Genomic DNA, 18,938 nt, shown 5'->3' on the forward strand with positions numbered 1-18,938 from the left:
CTTCCAGCCTCTATATATATCTAGCTGCTATCTATGGCAGCTGGGGTTCCCTCTCTCAGCTTTGGAGCCCCCCTCCCTCTGTCTCTATACAGGGGAGCTTCTTCCTTCTCCCTTCATTCTTGTCCCTTCTTGCCTATTAAACTCTCCACTCCTTTAAATAAACAAACAAACTCTTACCAACGTCACACAAGTAAGCTGGGGATACAGCAAAGACTAGAAGCAATTTAGTCATTGGTTCTTTCCAACACTTGAGAAGGAAGTTGTCTTCAGGGATTGAGTTGAAGGGCAGGTATAATGGCTCACACCTGTAATCCAAACACTTTGGGAGGCCGAGGCAGGAGGATGGCTTGAGCTCAGGAGTTTGAGACCAGCCTGGGCAACATGGTAAAAAAACCTCATCTCTACTAAAAATACAAAAATTAGCTGGACATAGTGGTGCATGCCTGTAGTCCTAGCTATTTGGCAGGTGGAGGCTGCAGTGAGCAGAGATCACGCCACTGCACTCCAGCCTGGGTAACAGAGCGAGACTCTGTCTCAAAAAAAAATTACTATATATTTAGAATCTGTGGAGAAGAGAGGCTGAAAATTAAAAACATCAACCTGCCAATAAGATTGTCTCTAGAAGAGGCCGGGCATGGTGGCTCACACCGGTAACTCCAGCACTTTGGGAGGCCGAGGTGGGCGGATCACCTGAGGTCAGGAATTCAAGACCAGTCTGGCTAACACGGCAAACCTTGTCTCTACTAAAAATACAAAAATTAGCCGGGCATGGTAGTGCACGGTACACACCTGTAATCCCAGCTACACGGGAGGCTGAGGCAGGAGAATCACTTGAACTTGGGAGACGGAGGTTGCAGTGAGCCGAGATCGTGCCACTGCACTCCAGACTGGGCCACAGAGCAAGAGTCTGTCTCAAAAAACATAATAAAAAAAAATTATCTCTAGAAGGGATTTTCATGTTTCACTTATTTCTGCACTGTTTTCATTCTATACTGTACCCCTTATAACATCAGACACAGAGGAGAAAGAGTAGGATTAAAGAAATCCCTTTAAGTAATTCAATCTCTACCATGTTTATAGTAACAGAAAACCTGGAACTTCCGAAATATGTGTATGTCAGCAGTTCTCAGAGTTGTGATAGTCTGGCTTCACACATATGCTATGATTTAGGTAGTTAAACATGTGTTTTTTTTTTTTTTTTTTTTTAGAGACAGTGTCATGCTGTTGCCCACGTTGGACGCAGTGGTACAATCACAGCTCACTGCAGCTCAACCTCCCGGGATCAAGCAATCCTCCCGCCTCGGCCTCCTGAGTAGCTGGGACTACAGGCATGTGCCATCATGCCCAGCTAATAATAATTATTATCATTATTTTGTAGGGATGGAGTCTTTCTGTTGCCCAGGCTGGTCTCAAACTCCTGGGCTCAAGCGATCCCCCCACCTCAGCATCACAAAGTGCTGGGATCAGACGACAGCAACAGTACCCAGTCCAAGTTTTCTTAATCCTAAACTACAAATAAAACTGCAGAATGAATCTCCCCACACATCAGTCCAATTTCAGAGCTGAAACCTAATATCCATCCTGTCCAAGAGACTCACCCAGACCTGGGTACCCTACAGACAGATGCTCTATAACAACAGGGTGAATTAACCTGAATCGTCTATACTGATTTTCAAAGCTAGGCTCCCAAACTTGGCCTCTTCACCCAGCATATACCTCCCTGGCTTCCTTTGGAGCTACACCATCTCTTCACCCCACCCTCCTCCACCCTATCCCCATGGCCCTTTGGAGAATGTAAAGGGTGTGACCCAGAGGTGAGCCTTTTCTCCAAACACTCCCCTACCAAGTATGCAGAGAACTGGACATAGGCCAGCTTTGTCCCAAGTACCAAGCATCAAACGGCTCACTCCACAGATCCCAGGGGGCGGGGAATCAACGTTAAAGATGAAAGAGCCCTATTAAACCACTGCAGGCCAGGCACAGTGGTGCCCACCTGTAATCCCAGCACTTTGGAAGGCTGAGGCAGGAGAACTGCTTGAGGACAGAAGTTGAAGGCTGTAGTGAGCTATGTTCATGCCACTGCACTCCAGCCTGGGTGACAGGGCAAGACCTCATCTCCAAAAAAAAAAAATTAAAAATTAGCTGGGCATGTTGACCAAGCATCTATAATCCAAGATACTCAGGAGGCAAGAAGATCGCCTGAGGCCAGGAGTTCAAGGCTGCAGTGAGCCATGATCATACCACTGCACTCCAGCCTGAGCAACAAAGTGAGTCTCTGTCTCTAAAAAAAAAAAAAAAAAAAGAAAGAGAGAGAAAAGCAACTACAATTGCAGCCCTCAGAAAGATCCTAATCTAACATGCAATCCTAGGTTAGTAAATTAATAAAGCCTTATCAAAGGGCTCGCAGAAAAGCCAACCTAATTATAACTACTGGGTTACCCTTCCCAATGCCAGACAGCTCCAACTTTCCTCCTGGCCATAGGTCTCCAGCCTTACCAGGCCAAGCTGATGGAGGAACCAGAGAAGAACCTGACTTTTCTTTTTTTTTTTTTTTTTTTGAGATGGAGTCTCTCTCTGTCACCCAGGCTGGAGTGCAGTGGCCGGATCTCAGTTCACTGCAACCTCCGCCTCCTGGGTTTAAGCAATTCTCCTTCCTCAGCCTCCCAAATAGCTGGGATTACAGGCACCTGCCACCACGCCCAACTAATTTTTGTATTTTTAGTAGAGACGGGTTTCACCACGTTAGTCATGCTGGTCTCCAACTCCTAACCTCGTGATCTGCCCACCTCGGCCTTCCAAAGTGCTGGGATTACAGCCACGAGCCACCGTGCCCGGCTGTGCCTGACATTAACATGCACCACCGTCCACTCTGAATAATAACCACAGCAGAGAGTAACCTTAGACCCTGCTAGAACGGTGAGCTGGGCCAGCCCACTTTTAGAAAATAAGACAATGGCTAGAGTGAAGCCATTTCATATGTTATTCATTCCACTCCTGAGATCATCATCTAAGGAAATAAGCCAATACGCACTCTACCCATGTGGTATTCAGGACAGTGTTTTCTTTAAAAGAAAAATAAAAAAGACCAGGCGTGGTGGCTCTCGCCTGTGATCCCAGCACTTTGGGAGGCCAAGGAGGCAGACAGATCACCTGAAGTCAGGAGTTGGAGATCAGCCTGGCCAACAGGGTGAAACCCCATCTCTACTGAAAATACAAAAATTAACCAGGCATCACAGTACACGTGTGTAATCCCAGCTACTCCAGTGGCTGAGGCAGGAGAATCACCTGAACCCAGGAGCAGAGGTCACAGGGAGCCAAGACTGTGCAATGAACTCCAGCCTGGGTGATGGTATGAGACATTGTCTCAAAAAAATAAAAAAGGGAGCAAGAGGCTGGGTGCGGTGGCTCATCCCTGTAATCCCAGCACTTTGGGAGGCCAAGGTGGGCAGATCACGAGGTTAGGAGATCGAGACCGTCCTGGCTAACACGGTGAAACCCCGTCTCTACTAAAAACACACAAAAAAAATTAGCTTGGCATGGTGGCAGGCACCTGTAGTCCCAGCTACTTGGGAGGCTGAGGCAGGAGAATGGCGTGAACCCAGGAGGTGGAGCCTGCAGTGAGCCAAGGTCGCACCACTGCACTCCAGCCTGGGTGACAGAGCGAGACTCCGTCTCAAAAATAATAAAAAAAGGGAGCAAGAAAACACAGCAACCCAAATGTCAAACCAGAGATAATAATTATGTAAGTATAGCCCACCAACACAGGGAACTATTGATTGGACATTATAAGTTTAATTAAAAAGGTTATGTGGGTACATGGGAAAATTCTTATTAGAGTAAATAAAAACATAGGAGACAAAATAGTATGCAAGGTACAAATGTAACCTTGCAAAACTACATACTAGTAAGAACAAGACTCAAATGTTAACATGCTAATAGGACAACGGCCTATAACAAAATATTTAGAAAATACACATGTTGGACAAAGAGGAAAGGTCCCACAATAACAAGAGCCCCTACCAACTAACAAGAAAAGGACAAACTATTCCAGGCATACCCAAAAAGGACACAGAAAGACACACTGAAAACACACAAATCGCTGGAAAATATGTTGCAGGATGCATAGCTTCTAATTGTAATTGAAATGCAGATGAAAATAGTTTTTAGCTATCAAATTAACAAACTTTGATCCCAGCACTTTGGGAGGCCAAGGCGGGAGGACTGATTCAGGCCAGGAGTTCAAAACCAGCCTGGGTAATATAGGGAGATCCTGTCTCTACAAAAAATAAATTTAAAAATTAAAAAAAAAAAAAACTAGTGGAGTAATGATTACAACATAATCCATTTTGATCTAAATACATTATTTAAATTTATAAATATTATATGATTTCAAAGAGAGAGTGCAAGAATGCATTGGTTATTGGTTAGCCCAAGAGATTACTGATATGTGTCCCCACCTAAATCCCCTCTTGAATTGTAATCCCATTGGAATGCCCACATATTACGGGAAGGGACATCATGGGAGGTGATCAGATCATGGGGACGGCTCCCCCATGCTGTTCTCCCAACCCTTGCTATGCTTTAGCAAAGAGACTGGCAGCATTTTGACCCTGCCCTAGAGATCTGTGGAACTTTGAACTTGAAAGAGATGATTTAGGGCATCCAGTGGAAGAAATTACTAAGCAGCAAAGCATTCAAGAGGAAGCAGAGCATAAAAGTGTGGAAACTGGCAGGGCGCAATGGCTCACGCCTGTAACCCCAGCACTTTCGGAGGCTGGGGCGGGCAGATCACTTGAGGTCAGGAAGTCAAGACCAGTCTAGCCAACATGGTCAAATCCCGTCTCTACAAAAATACAAAAATTAGCCAGGCATGATGGAGGGTGCCTGTAATCCTAGCTACTCTGGAGGCTGAGGCAGGAGAATTGCTTGAACCCAGGAGGCAGAGGTTGCAATGAGCCGAGACCAAGCCATTGCACTCCAGTCTGGGCAACACAGGAGACTCCATCTCAAAAAAAAAAAAAAATGTGGAAATCTGCAGTCTGACAATGTGAAAAGAAAAACCCATTTTCTGAAGAGAAATTCAAGCTGCAGAAATTTGCAAAAGTAACAAGGAGCCCAATTCCAAAACAATGGGGAAAATGTCTCCAGGGCATATCAGAAACTTCACAGCACACCCTCCCATCCCAGGCCTAAGAGAGAAAAATGGTTTCCTGGGCTGGGCCCAGGCCCCCCCAACCATGTGTGCAGCCTTAGGACTAGGTGTCCAGCCACTCCAGCCATGGCTAAGGGGCCAAGGTATAGCTCAGGTTGTGCCTGCAGAGGGTGCAAGCCCCAAGCCTTGGCAGCTTCCGTGTGGTATTGAGCCTGTGGGTGCAGAGAAGTTAAGATTTGAGGTTTGGAAACCTCCACCTAGATTTCAGAGGATGTATGCAAACACCTGGATGTCCAGCCAGAAGTTTGCTGCAGGGGTGGAATCCTTATGGAGAACTTCTGCTAATGCAGTAAAGAAGGGAAATGTGGGGTCAGAGCCCCCACACAGAGTCCCCACACAGAGCCCCCACACAGAGTCCCCACTAGGCAGTACCCGGTACTGCCTAGTGGAGCTGTGAGAAGAGGGTCACCATCCAGAACCCAGAATGGCAGATCCACCTACAGCTACATCGTGTGCCCAGAAAGGATGCAGACACTCAATGCCAACCTGTGAAAGCAGCCAGGCAGGGGGCTATACCCTGCAAAGCCACAGGGGCAGAGCTGACCAAGGCCGTGGAAGCCCACCTCTTGCATCAGTGTGACCTGGATGTGAGACATGGTGTCAAAGGAGATAATTACGGAACTTTAAAGTTTTATGACTGTCCTATCGGATTCTAGACTTGCATGGGGCCTGCAGCCCCTTTGTTTTGGCCAATTTCTCCCATTCAAATGGGTGTATTTACCCAATGCCTGCACCCCCACTGTATCTAGGAAGTAACTAACTTCTCCTGATTTTACAGGCTCATAGGTGGAAGAGACTAGATTGTTGTCTCAGATGAGATTCTGGACGTAGACTTTTGGGTTAATGCTGAAATGAGTTAAGACTTTGGGGAACTGTTGGAAAGGCATAATTGTGTTTTGAAATATGAGAAAGATGAGATTTGGGAGGGGTCAGGGGCAGAATGATACGGTATGGCTCTGTGTCCCCACACAAATCTCATCTTGAATTGTAATCTCAATTGTAATCCCCACATGTTGGGGGAGGGACCTCATGGGAGGTGATTAGATCATGTGGGCAGTTCCCCCATGCTGTTCTCCTTGTAGTGAGTCCTCAAAAGATCTGATGGTTTTATACGGGGCTTTTCTCCTTTTCACTCTGCACTTGTCTCCTGCCACCATGTGAAGAAGGACATGTTTGCTTTCCTTTCCACCATGTTGTTAAGTTTCCTGAGGCCTCCCTAGCCATGCAGAACTGTGAGTCAATTAAACCTCTTTCCTTTATAAACTATCCAATCTCAGGTATTTTTTCTTAGCAGCATGAACAAACTAATACCAGTACCATGGTCAGGCTTTATTTAAATATCTTTATATTGTTTGTTCTGTCATATGGAATACATGTCACTTTTGTGATCAGAAAACTCTGCAATTAAATTAGGTGTAAAAATCAGACTGACATTAGCATGGTGAGATTATCAGTAATATTTTTACACATTGTTAAATTATTGATTTAAAAGCAATTTTTAAAATAAGTCCAAAAATGTTTAAAATTTAAACACAGCTTTTAAAAAACTGAACAAAACCAAAGCATGCTCCTGCTTTGATCTCCTTACCTCTGGAAACTAAAGTTTAACTTAACTGGGCAAAGCCCTCTCACACACAGCCAAGCAACATGGGCCTGGTCACTTCCCAGCTTGCTCAATTTTTCTGATATGGCAGGAATACAATAGGTGTTTGATAAGTGCTGGTGGGCCCATTAGTGGGAGTATAAACTGCTGCAGTAACCTAGCAATTAACTATCAAATTGCAAAATGCACATACTCTCAACCTAGCAATTTCCTGTGGGAAAATTTATTCTGCTGAATCATTTACATATACTTGCATACATGCGCCTTCAATGCAGCACTGCTTATCACAGCAAAAAAACCAGCAACTGGGAATGACCCTGATAGCCACCAAGAGGGGACTGGGTGAATACATGGCTCAGCCATTTAACAGGCAAGTGTGTGGCTTGTTTAAAAAAAAAAAAAAAAGATTTGATTGGCTTTTACTTTCAGTTTGCATGGGCTTAAAATGATAACAAAATCAACACTGGTTAAGTGAAGAGAACAAGATACAAAACAGTATTTAAAATACCCAACTAGGGAGGGAAAAAATGAATATTTAAACATATACACACAAAGACGCTCTTGCATATATATTTGCATATGCTTGAAACTTTTCTTGAAAAACACCCAAGAAACTATCATCAACGAAACCATCATCATCAGCGGCTACTTCTGAGAACAAAGGGCAGGGTGGGAACATACTAAAACTTTCACTTTTCCCTTTATATTCTTCTAGAATATCACCTTAAAGTAATAGCACCATCAACAAAGTTGCAGTGTGAGATTTTCCTCCTGCAACCAGCCAGATCAATTCAACATCTCTTTTTAAAAGAAGAGTTTTCTAGCAACCTACAGAAAGTCCTCTTAACCACAGGAAAAAAGTACCTCATCATCTTACTAATAAGCCTTTGGCGGAGAATCAAAGGCAACTGGGGAGTGGGGAAACCCAAACATTTCAGTTAAGGTTCTGAGAAAGAGAAGAGACTCATAAAATAATACAAACTTAATTTTTAAGACCTGACATTCAGCAGGGTACAGTGCCTCACACCTGTAATCCCGGCACTTGGAGGTGCCAAGGTGGGTGGACTGCTTGAGCCCAGGAGTTCGAGACCAGCCTGAGCAGCATAGCAAGACCCCATCTATTTAAAAAAAAAAAAAAGAACAAAATAAAAACAAACAAACAAACAAAAAAACCCTGAGATTCACTCAAACATAAATAGATCAGGAGGTTCAAGCTTCTGCCAGGGACCATGCATTGCTCTACTTCTTGCCGAGCTGGTAAGTGCCTTCCCTGGAATTTCCAGGACTGCAAGCCATTGTGTTCGTGCTTTATGCATTTTGCAGAATGCTCCAGGCAAGATTTTTATGAGATGGGCTCTGCAGTTCCTTTGAGTTAAACTCTTCGATACTTTAACCACACCATGATCCTCCTCAAGGCCTTTGCACATTCTCTTCCCACGCTGGGAGTCCCTTCCCCCACATCCTTGCATGGCCAGCTTTGCCACTGAGCTCTCAGGTCAAACCCCACCACCTCCGAAAGGCCTTCTGTGGACATCCCTCTGTAGTAGTTTGCACCTCATCCAGTTCTTCCCGGTTCAAGCCTTTGCAGCACTTCCCAGCATCTGAAATCATTTTGGTCACCCTCAGTGTATAAACCCCATGAGAACATGGGCCTGGTCTGTCCTGTTCACTGTTGCATCTTCAGTGTCTTCAGCAGCAACACACAGTAGATGCTCAATTAATGACTGAACAAATGAATGAATGAAAAACAGCGTGGGAAGAACAAGACAATGAACCCAGGGCTATAAAAGACCACATGAGACCGGGCTTGGTGGCTCACACCTGTAATCCCAGCATTCTCGGAGGCCACGTGAGCTCAGGAGGATTGCTTGAGCTCAGGAGTTCAAGACCAAACTGGGCAACATAGTGGAACTCCATCTCTACAAAAAAAATATGAAAATTAGCCGGGTGTGGTGGTGCATGCCTGTAGTCCCAGCTATTTGGGAGGGTGAATTGGGAGGGTCGCTTGGGCCTGGGAGGTTAAGACTGCAGTGCAGTGGTGCAATCAGCCAGGGTGACAGAGCAAGACCCCATCAAATCAATCTATCAATCACCGCACAAATTTCTCGTACTGGGAAAACTTAGGCATCATACATATTCTCCAAGCAAGTATTACCTAGGAGGCCAATAAAAGGTAGACTGAGGTTCCTCAGAGAGAAAATTCACAGAGAGGAAGATAAAACCTCCATAAAAATCTCGATTACTACTTGAGGGTTACAGGATGCTAGCCTAGAGCCTCCCTCCCTAGACTGAGGTTTCTCACACAGAAAACTCAGAGAGGAAGAGAAAACCTCCATAAATATCTCAATTACTACCTGAGGGTTACAGGATGCAAAGCCTAGAGCCACCCTCCCTGGTCATTAACACCCACTTTCCAGAACTTGGCAACCTCCCCAGCAGATGAATCCCAGAGTTAAACCAAGGGGACACTTAAGGAAGGGGAAGCTCAACTTTGTAATCGTCCACTTCTCCTGGGGCACTTTAAAATGAAGGAGCTTCAAAGCTGATCTCTTAAGAAAGCCATTTTTGGCTGGGCATGATGGCTCATGCCTATAATCCCAACACTCTGGGAGGCCGCAGCAAGAGGATCGCTTGAGCCCAGGAGTTTGAGACAAGCCTGGGCAACATGGCAAGACCCTGACTCTACAAAAAATACAAAAATTTAGCCGGGCATGGTGGTGTGCCCCTCTGGTCCCAGCTATTTGGGAGGCTGAGGTGGGAAGATCGCTTCAGTCCAGGAGGTCGAGGCTGCAGTGAGCTGTGATTTTGTGCCACCGCGCTCCAGCCTGGGTGACAGAGGGAGACCTTGTCTCAGAAGAAAAAAGAAAGCCATTTTCGTTTTCCCAGGGGAGAATGAACTGTCACAACTCCAACTGGAAAAATGGAAAAAGGTAAAAAGACACAGCCCTCGGTAAAAAAGAAACGGCTGCAAGTTTCTTCTCTAGCTAATTGGAGTTTAACCTCCTTAACGTCTCATTAAGCTTCTCCAAGGCAACCCTGGTAAGCCAATTACACTAGAATTTCAACAGCCCACAACCTCTCAGGGAAAGGCAGGATGAGGAGAGAGGTCTTGCTCCACATTTCTCCCCCATATTCCTCCACACCAGCAGCTGTGTGATTTCACACCCCAGGGGACATCTGGAAACATCTAGAGACATTTTCAGTTGTCCCAACAAGGGGAGGTGCTCCCAGCATCTACTAGGGGGTAGAGGCCAGGTTTGGGGCTAAGACTACGCTGCACAGAACGGCAACCAGGCCACAAACAATGACGTGGCCTACATGTCAACGAGGTTGACACTGAGCAACTGTGCTCCATGTCCCCACCCCCAAAAGACAGCTTCCTCAAAGGCCCCGTTCAACCATTCAGCCTCAGAGAGATAAGTGCAGGTACACAGCACCACTCCTCCACCTGCAGGGATGCCACCCTATCCCAGTTTTCTTGCTAAGCTTGGGAAAGCTTGCCTCAGGATGTCTGGCCATTAATTAATTTTGGCAAAATGTTTGGGCAAGTTTTCACGAGCTGGAGTTGTACGGACCATTAAGATCTGATCATCAAAGCTAGGCCTTACTTTGCCGTGAAAATCTGAAACCAACATACCAATTCGATGTTTACTTCAAGGTTGGCCTGCAAAGCAGGAGATGCCAACTCAGACACCAACAGGTGCTAAGTGGGTTCCATCAATGAGAGAAGCAGACCACGTGCGAGGAAGCACAATTTTAAAAAGGCAACAGGCCAGGGACGTGCCTATAATCCCAACACTTTGGGAGGCTGAGGAGGGTGGATCACTTAAAGTCAGGAATTCAAGACCAGCCTGGCCAATATGGTGAAACCCCATCTCTACTAAAAATACAAAAACAAGCCAAGTGTGGTGGTGCGGGCCTGTAATCCCAGCTACTCGGGAGGCTGAGGCAGGAGAATCGCTGGAACCTGGGAGGCAGAGGTTGCAGTGAGCCGAGATCCCACCACTGCACTCCAGCCTGGGTTACAGAGCAAGATTTCATCTCAAAAAAAATAAAATAAAATAAAGGCAACAAACATTTGGCTTTAAAATTAAAGCAACAACAGGGAGGGGTGGATACTGCCGCAAACTGGAGCAACTCAGAAATGGACAGCCTCAGCAGACCACTACGATGTATAAATGTGGGTCTGGGGCTAGCAGAACTTGATTTTTCAAGGGAAGCCAGAAATCCAGATGTTTCTATGAAATCTGCCAATCAATAAATATTGGAGGGCGGGCACAGTGGTTCATGCCTGTAATCCCAGCACTTTGGGAGGCCAAGGCAGGCGGATCACGAGGTCAAGAGATCGAGGCCATGCTGGCCAACACGGTGGAAACCCCATCTCCACCAAAAACACAAAAATTAGCTGGGTGTGGTGGCGGGCCCCTGTAGCCCCAGCTACTGGGGAGGCTGAGGCAGGAGAATTGCTTGAACCCAGGAGGTGGAGGCTGTAGTGAGCTGAGATCACGCCACTGCACTCCAGCCTGGCAACAGAGCAAGACTCCGTCTCAAATAAATAAATAAATAAAACTGGAAATTACAGTCATTCCTATAATTAAAATCAAGCCAAACCAGCACAGTGGTGAGCTATATCTAAACCCTAGGTTGGAACTCATACCTCAAAACACTCAAATTCTAATGTTGATTGAGCCCCCACTGTGTGTGACACTGAGTCCTGGGAAAAGAGGGGTGGACAAAACCCTGTTCTGATCTTTGCAAGATGAAATAGGTGTTTTGCCAGGCACAGTGGCTCACATCTATAATTCCAGCACTTTGGGAGGCCAAGGCAGGCGGATAGCCTGAGTTCAGGAGCTCACAACCAACCTGGGCAACATGGCGAAACCCTATCTCTACAAAAAATATAAAAATTAGCTGGGCATGGTGGTGTGTGCCTGTAGTCCCAGTTACCTGGGGAGCTGAAGTGGGAGAGCTGCTTGAGCCCAGGAGGTTGAGTCTGCAGTGAGCTGAGATCGCGCCACTGCACTCCAGCCTGGGTGTCAGAGCAAGACCCTGTCTAAAAAAAAAAAAAAAAATACAATAAAATAATTTTTTAAAAAGCCATGTGATGAGAAAGCTAGAGGACTCCGTTTATCTGAGTATCCATTTCAGACAGTTAAGTGATTTCATTCTTAAAATCCTTACAAAGAAGTTTCCACGCCGCCCAAAAGCCATTGTAGTGCTTCATGTCATTCATTCATTCAACAAACACAGGTGACCCTTGAACAAGACGCATTTAAACTGCACAGGTCCACTTATACTCAGATTATGCTTCTGCCTCTGCCATCCCTGAGACAGCAAGACCAACCCCTCCCTTTCCTCCTCCTCCTTAGCCTCCTCAACGTGAAGACAACGAAGATGAAGACCTTTATGATGATCCACTTCCACTTAATAGTAAAAATCTCTTCTGAGTTTAACATTTTCTTTTCTCTACCTTGCTTCACTGTAAGAATACAGTATACAATATATATACAAGATATGAGTTAGGCCAGGTGCAGTGGTTCACGCCTATAATCCCAGCACTTTAGGAGGCCAAGGCAGGAGGATAGCTTGAGGCCAGGAGTTTGAGACCAGCCTGGGCAACATAGCAAGATCCCCATCTCTACCAAAAAACAACAACACAATCTGTGTTATCAACTGTGTATGTTCTTGGTTCCACTCAACAGTAGGCTGTTAGTAGCTAAATTTTTAGGCAGTTGAAGGTTATACCTGAATTTTCTTTCTTTTTTTTTTTTTTTTGAGATAGAGTCTTGTTCTGTCACCCAGGCTAGAGCGTAGTGGTGCGATCTCAGCTCAGCTCACCACACAGTCCGCCTCCCAGGTTCAAGCAATTCTCAGCTTCCTAAGTAGCTGGGATTATAGGCACCTGCCACCACACCTGGCTAACTTTTGTAGCGACAGGCTTTCACCATGTTGGCCACGCTGGTCTCGAACTCCTGAACCCAGGTGATCCACCTGCCTCAGCCTCCCAAAGTGCTGAGATTACAGGTGTGAGCCACTGCGCTGCATCCTAAATTTTCAACTACATGGGGCATCAGCACCCCAACCCCTGAATTGTTCCAAGGTCAACTGTTATTTACTAAGCCCTAGGCACAGCTGGAGATGCTGGGATTACAGCCATAAACAAACACAGGTAAAAAACCCCGCCCCTATGTAGCTGACCTTTTGCTGGGAGTTTACAGAGTAGGCACAATGCTTAAGCAAAATATTACATGTATTAGAAGGCAGTAAGTGCTACTGGGGGTGTAGACGGGGGATAGAGACTTGCTAGTGGAGGGAAAGAACGGGATGCCTGAGGTGACACCTGAACAAAGTTTGAAGGTGAGGGACATTGCAGGTAGGAGAAACAGCAAGTGCAAAGGGCCTGAGGTAGGGGCAGGCCTGGCCACCAGCGTGGCCAGAGGAGAGTGAGACAGAAAGCAGCCAGGGAGGAGGTCAGGGAGGCGAATGGGACAGATGCTGCCCAGCCTTCAAGGCCACTGTAAGCCCTTCGGCTTATACCCTCAAGGACATGGGGAACTAATGCAGGGTTTTAGCAGAAAAGGGACAGCTGGGCCAAGACTAGACTGTAGGGGTCAAGGGCAGAGTAGGCACAGCAGCGAAGAGGTGACTGTTTTCTTTTTCTTTTTTTTTTTTTTTTGAGATAGTCTCACTGTCACCCAGGCTGGAGCGCAGTGGTGAAACCTCAGCTCATTGCAACCTCCAACCCCACTGGTCTCAAAAGATTCTCCTGCCTCAGCCTCCCAAGTAGCTGGGATTATAGGCGCCCACCACCAGGCTCGGCTAAGCCAAGTACTGGGATTACAGGTGCCCACCAACAGGCTCGGCTAATTTTTGTATTTTCAGTTGAGATAGGTTTTTGTCCAGACTGGTCTCAAACTCCTGGCCTCAAATGATCCGTCTGCCTTGGCCTCCTAAAGTGCCAGGATTACAGGCATGCGCCACGGTGCCTGGACTGAGGTGACTGTTCAAATCAAGGAATTGGCCAACGATGACTCGAGCCAGAGTGGAAACCGGGGAAGCCATGAGAAGCAGGCCGTCTGAGGCAACGGGCAACACGATTTGCTGACAGATGTGATAGGAATGGGAGGAGAAAAGGAGAAGTCAAAGCTGGAGACTGATATGGGAAGAGGAAGCTCACGTTCTTTAGGAACATGGTCAGTGGGAAACACCCATATACAGAGATCAGTTCCTAAAAGTTGTGTCCACAAACAGAAAAGGTTTTTTTTTCCCCCCCATCCACCACCAGGTCCCAAAGGCAAGGCACTTCCTCCAGGCTATCACAAACGGAGCTTGTCCTCAGAGAAAGAGAACACAATCCTTCAGGAGAGTCTTAGCCAAATGGACAGGCTGCAGCCGCCTTCTGTAAGGCCCCTAAGGGCTGCACGGCTCCATTTGGCCAAGGAACCCTGAATCCGCTCCTGATTGGCCTGAATCACGAATCCATTTGGACCAGGAACCCTGAGTTCACTCCTGCCCAGGCCTCTCCTGGGTCACCCTCATCTCCTCCCAAAACCATTCACCTTGCACCCTGTCATATCACCATCCTGGACCTCAGCGTCCACATCCATGAAATAGGGTGGGTGGAAGCAATGGCCCCCTGAGATCTGACATCCCTTTCCACTCTAACAATCCATAAGGAAGGGTCTGGAAGGAGGAGCAGTCAAAAAGGGGGAAAACAAGCTGAGCACAGTGGCTCACGCCTGTAATCCCAACACTTTGGGAGGCTGAGGCAGCTGGACCACTTAAGGTCAGGAGTTCGAGACCAGCCTGGCCAACATGGCAAAATCTCGTCTCTACTAAAAATACAAAAATTAGCCAGGCGTGGTGGTGGGCACCTGTAATCCCAGCTACTCAGGAGCCTGAGGCAGGGGAATCACGTGAATGCAGGAGGCAAAAGTTGTGGTGAACCGAGATCACACCACTGCACTCTAGCCTGGACGACAGAGCAAGACACCATCTCAAAAAAAAAAGGGGGGGGTCGATGGGGAGGGGAAAACAGAGGAAGTGGGAGAAGGCTAAGGGATGGATTTGAAAACCAAAGCCACACTTGGAGGAGGGGGAAAAAATTGGCTCTTCATAGACTGTTGTTGAGCCAAGGGGAGGAATTAAAGCAGGGATCAGACTGACTCCTACCCCCAAGAGGAATTTCTAATAGCTTCTAAGATACTCTTCTTGGCGGCTAAGTCGGATATTCAGGGGGTTACTGAGTTGGTGGATGCCACAGAGTATCTCAGACGTGCACATCAACCCTGGGACCAGCTCACTCCATCGAGGGTGACACACACCTGCAGCTTCCTTCTGGTCTTCTCCAGTGGCAGTCGGTCCAACAGCAAAAATTAACTCGAGAATTCCAGGTGGTGACGACCACTGATCTTTACTGAGCGCTGTGTGCCAAGCAGCAACATTTTAAGACCTCGCTAAGGATTCACTCACTTATTCCTCAAGTCACCGCTATTCACTACTTACTATGTTATCCCACATAGGGAAACTGAGGCACAGAGAGAAGTAATCTGCCTCAGCAGCAGAGCCGAATTTGCTCTGAGCTACCACACTATACTGCTTAATACCAAGTTATTTTCTCTGCTTTTCCATAATTTCCAATTTTTCTACACGGGGCCTGAAATACAATTCTTTTTCTTTTGAGACAGTCTCTCTGTCACCCAGGCTGGAGTACAGTGGTGCGATCTCAGCTCGCTGCAATCTCTTCCCAGGTTCAAGCAATTCTTCTGCCTCAGCCTCCCAAATAGCTGGAATTACAGGCATGAGTCACTATGCCCAGCTAATTTTTAGGAGAGATGGGGGTCTCGCCATGTTGGTCAGGCTGATCTCAAACCCCTGACCTCAGGTGATCTGCCTGCCTTGGCCTCCCAAAGTGCTGGGATTACAGGCATGAGCCACTATACCTGGCCCTTTTTTTTGAGACAGCGTCTCAGTCTGTGGCCCAGACTGGAGTGCAGTGACAGTGATCTCAGCTCATTGCACCCTCCACCCTCACAGCCTTCAAGTGATTCTGCTGCCTCAGCCTCCCTGGTAGCTGCGACCACAGGTGCCGCACCACCATGCCTGGCTTTTTTTTTTTTTTTTAATTTAGTATTATTAGCAGAGATGGGGTCAATCTACGTCGCCCAGGCTGGTCTCGAGCTCCTGACCTCAAGCGATCCTCCTGCTTCAGCCTCCCAAAGTGCTGGGATTACAGGCGTGAGCCACTGCGCCCAGCCTGCTTTTTTTTTTTTTTTAAATGAACTCACGAAAAACCCCAGGCCCATATTTCCAACCATCATTCCAACCTCAGCCACAAAGCAGCCCCTCCTACCAGTCCCACCCCCATCTCCAGAGACCCACTCCCGTGAGAAAAGAAAGTCAAGTGCAGCTGCGCCCTATCCTCAGGCCCTATTTTCCATTTTGATAGTGAAGTTCTCCTTTTTTCTTCCCAGAACATCTGTCTGAGTAATGGTCAACAGAACCCTTATCATGGGCCATTTTCATCTTCTGGGTTTTCTGGACATTTCCTGTGGCTCAGAGGCAGACAGTGGCCCAGGAACAAAGCGCTGACAGAGTCACACAAGGCCCACTAACCTTGACTCTAAGCACATGACCTTGGTCACAACAGGAGCCCGGCACGAGTGCCTCACTGCCTTTCCACAGCCCAATCTCATCTCCACCAGCTGAAGAAAAGGGGAATCCAAAGGAAGAACAAGGAGCTTGAAACACACAACTTCATCTTTGGATAAAATAATATTTAACACTAGCCATTGCTTATCTCTGTGCAGGGCACAAGCTGAGCCACTTACAAGATTAACTTATTGACTCTTCACAACAACCCTAGAAGGCTGCCACATTTTTGGCTCCTGTCCCATTTTATAGATGAGGAAAGTGAGGCACACAGAGTGAAAGTGGCTTGCTCAAGGTCACACAGTTATCTGACTGCCCAGGAGGCCAGTCGCTCCTGGCCTTGAACATACTGCCTTGAAAAACACAAAAACAGCCGGGCACAGTGGCATGCCTGTCATCTCAACACTTTTGGAGGCTGAGGCAGAAGGATCGCTTGAGCCCAGGAGTATGAGACCAGCCTGGGCAATATAGTGCGACCCTGTCTCTACAAAACTTAGCTGGGTGTGGTGGCACATGCCTATAGTCCCAGGTACTTGGGAGGCTGAGTTAGGAGGATCACTTGAGCCAGGGAGGCAGAGATTGCACTGAGCTGAGATCGCACCACTGCACTCCAGCCTGGGTGACAGAGTGAGACGATGTCTCAAAAAAGAAAAAGAAAAACGCAACAACTACCTACTTTCTACCTTTCAGTTAATTATATTTCAATTTTCCCACTCAGGCCCCAGCTGCCTCCTCTCAAATTCTGATTCCAGGGCACCTCCAGCAAGTCTTGGAATCCAGACAGCAGAAATAGGCAAGGTCAAACACCGGGATGGGGTACCTACCAGAGGCAGAAATCAGCTACAATTACACCCAGGCAAAACCCAGCCACCTGGCAATTTCTGTGGCAAAAAAAGTCCTTAACGAAGGAAAAAAAATAAATTAATTGAAATTTTTAAAAAATTACAACTAGACTTCGTGAATCAGTTTAAGATAAACAAAGCGCACCCAAACACACTCATTACCCATCAACTACCAGTTGCCATCAATAAAATACGTCCTGATACAAAACCTCATGGATGTCCACCCTGTTTTGCCCCCTCCTCAATGCAGGAGAAGAAAATAAACAAGAGTATATTCCGGAATTCACAGCAACCTGAACCCAGATCACCATGTGAATCTTTGCAAAAAATAATCTTGCTGTTATTACACCTGGTAACAAGGGATCCACAGGTTTTCCTCTCTCTGCTAAAAAAAAAAAAAAAAAAAGTTCATCTGCAAAGAGGCTCCAGTCACTCCCAGACCCTGAAGGTAAAGTCCGTGTTCCATTTCCACCCCTGGGGTCACTCTCCAACCCCACTGGCTTAAAATGGGAGACATATCAAAATGTGGTAGGTTATTAAACATAATGATACCCTACTAAAAAAAACAAATAAACAAAACCAAATCCTCCAATGGGGCCCTGGAGGATGATTTTTCAACATTCCAAATGCAGCCTTCAAGGAAAGGCCCCCAAAACAGGACAAGAAAGTATTTTTGGATGCTAATCACCAGCTCCTAAGAACCAAGGCTGTTTCTCCTAATTCCTAAACAAAAGAGGAGAGAAACAGTCGTGTCCAGATTTGCCTACTGCGTTCACCAATAATCAAGACAGCACGAAACAGAAGTGCCTTCCTGGAACAAAAAGGCAAATCGCATGACGGAGAAGCTGAAGCCCAAAAGACTGGGGCTTAAACCACAGAAAGTGGACTCCAGACACCCTGTCAGGCTCCTCAGGCCACACCGAAGAAAATTTGCCGGGGTTAAATCCCCAGAGAGGAGCTCCACGTGTCGCAGGGAAGGGAGGGCAGGACCACAGCCACCAGGGTCCTCGGCGTCCTCAGCTGCACCCCAAATCTGACTCGAGCCGAGGGTCAGGTGGGGCACGTCAAGGGTGAACACCCCCCTTCTTCCCTGGTTCCCCCAAACTTCCCCCGCACTACTTAAGCAGAAAGAACAAAAAAGACAAAGCTAGGTAACCACGGAAGAGTAATGTGGCTTGTACGACAACTTCGGGGAGACAATGAAAGTCCCTTTCTACAATCTAAACCCCTCCCCAGCTCACCCCGTTGGTCATAGACTATTTTTCGTGAAAAGGGGGACCCTAACCACAAAAAAGATGGGAAAACAGAAGCAGAGAGACACCCCCTTCCCGCTCCCCATCTCTAGCGTCCCTTCCCTGGAAGGTTGTTTTTAATTAGAGGCGGGAACCCCAAAACAGGAAGGCCTCCTTCGGGAGGTTCTGGCCCGACCCTCCCCTCCAAAACCCCAGGACTGGGCACGCGGCCCCCGACGCTCTGCTCCGCAGGAACTGAGTCACCCAAGTTTTCCCCCACGCCTTGCACCCCCGAAAGGAGCTGCGCCGCTGGCGACGTGGGAGTACCGGGCCCCAAAGGCCGGACGCAGAGCAGGGAGCGCGGTGCCCCGGCCGGCTGTGGGCCCGGTGCTTTCCAT

General features: G+C 47.1%; 1 protein-coding gene across 2 annotated transcripts in view; it reads right to left on the bottom strand.

The window, feature by feature from the left end:
• ABCC1 (ATP binding cassette subfamily C member 1) overlaps positions 1-18,938 on the bottom strand; it is a 193,459-nt gene that overhangs the window by 174,235 nt on the left and 286 nt on the right. The window lies entirely within an intron of this gene.

Source organism: Trachypithecus francoisi, unplaced genomic scaffold (genome assembly GCF_009764315.1).
Source record: "Trachypithecus francoisi isolate TF-2019V2 unplaced genomic scaffold, Tfra_2.0 Lachesis_group15, whole genome shotgun sequence".
Classification (NCBI taxonomy): domain Eukaryota; kingdom Metazoa; phylum Chordata; class Mammalia; order Primates; family Cercopithecidae; genus Trachypithecus; species Trachypithecus francoisi.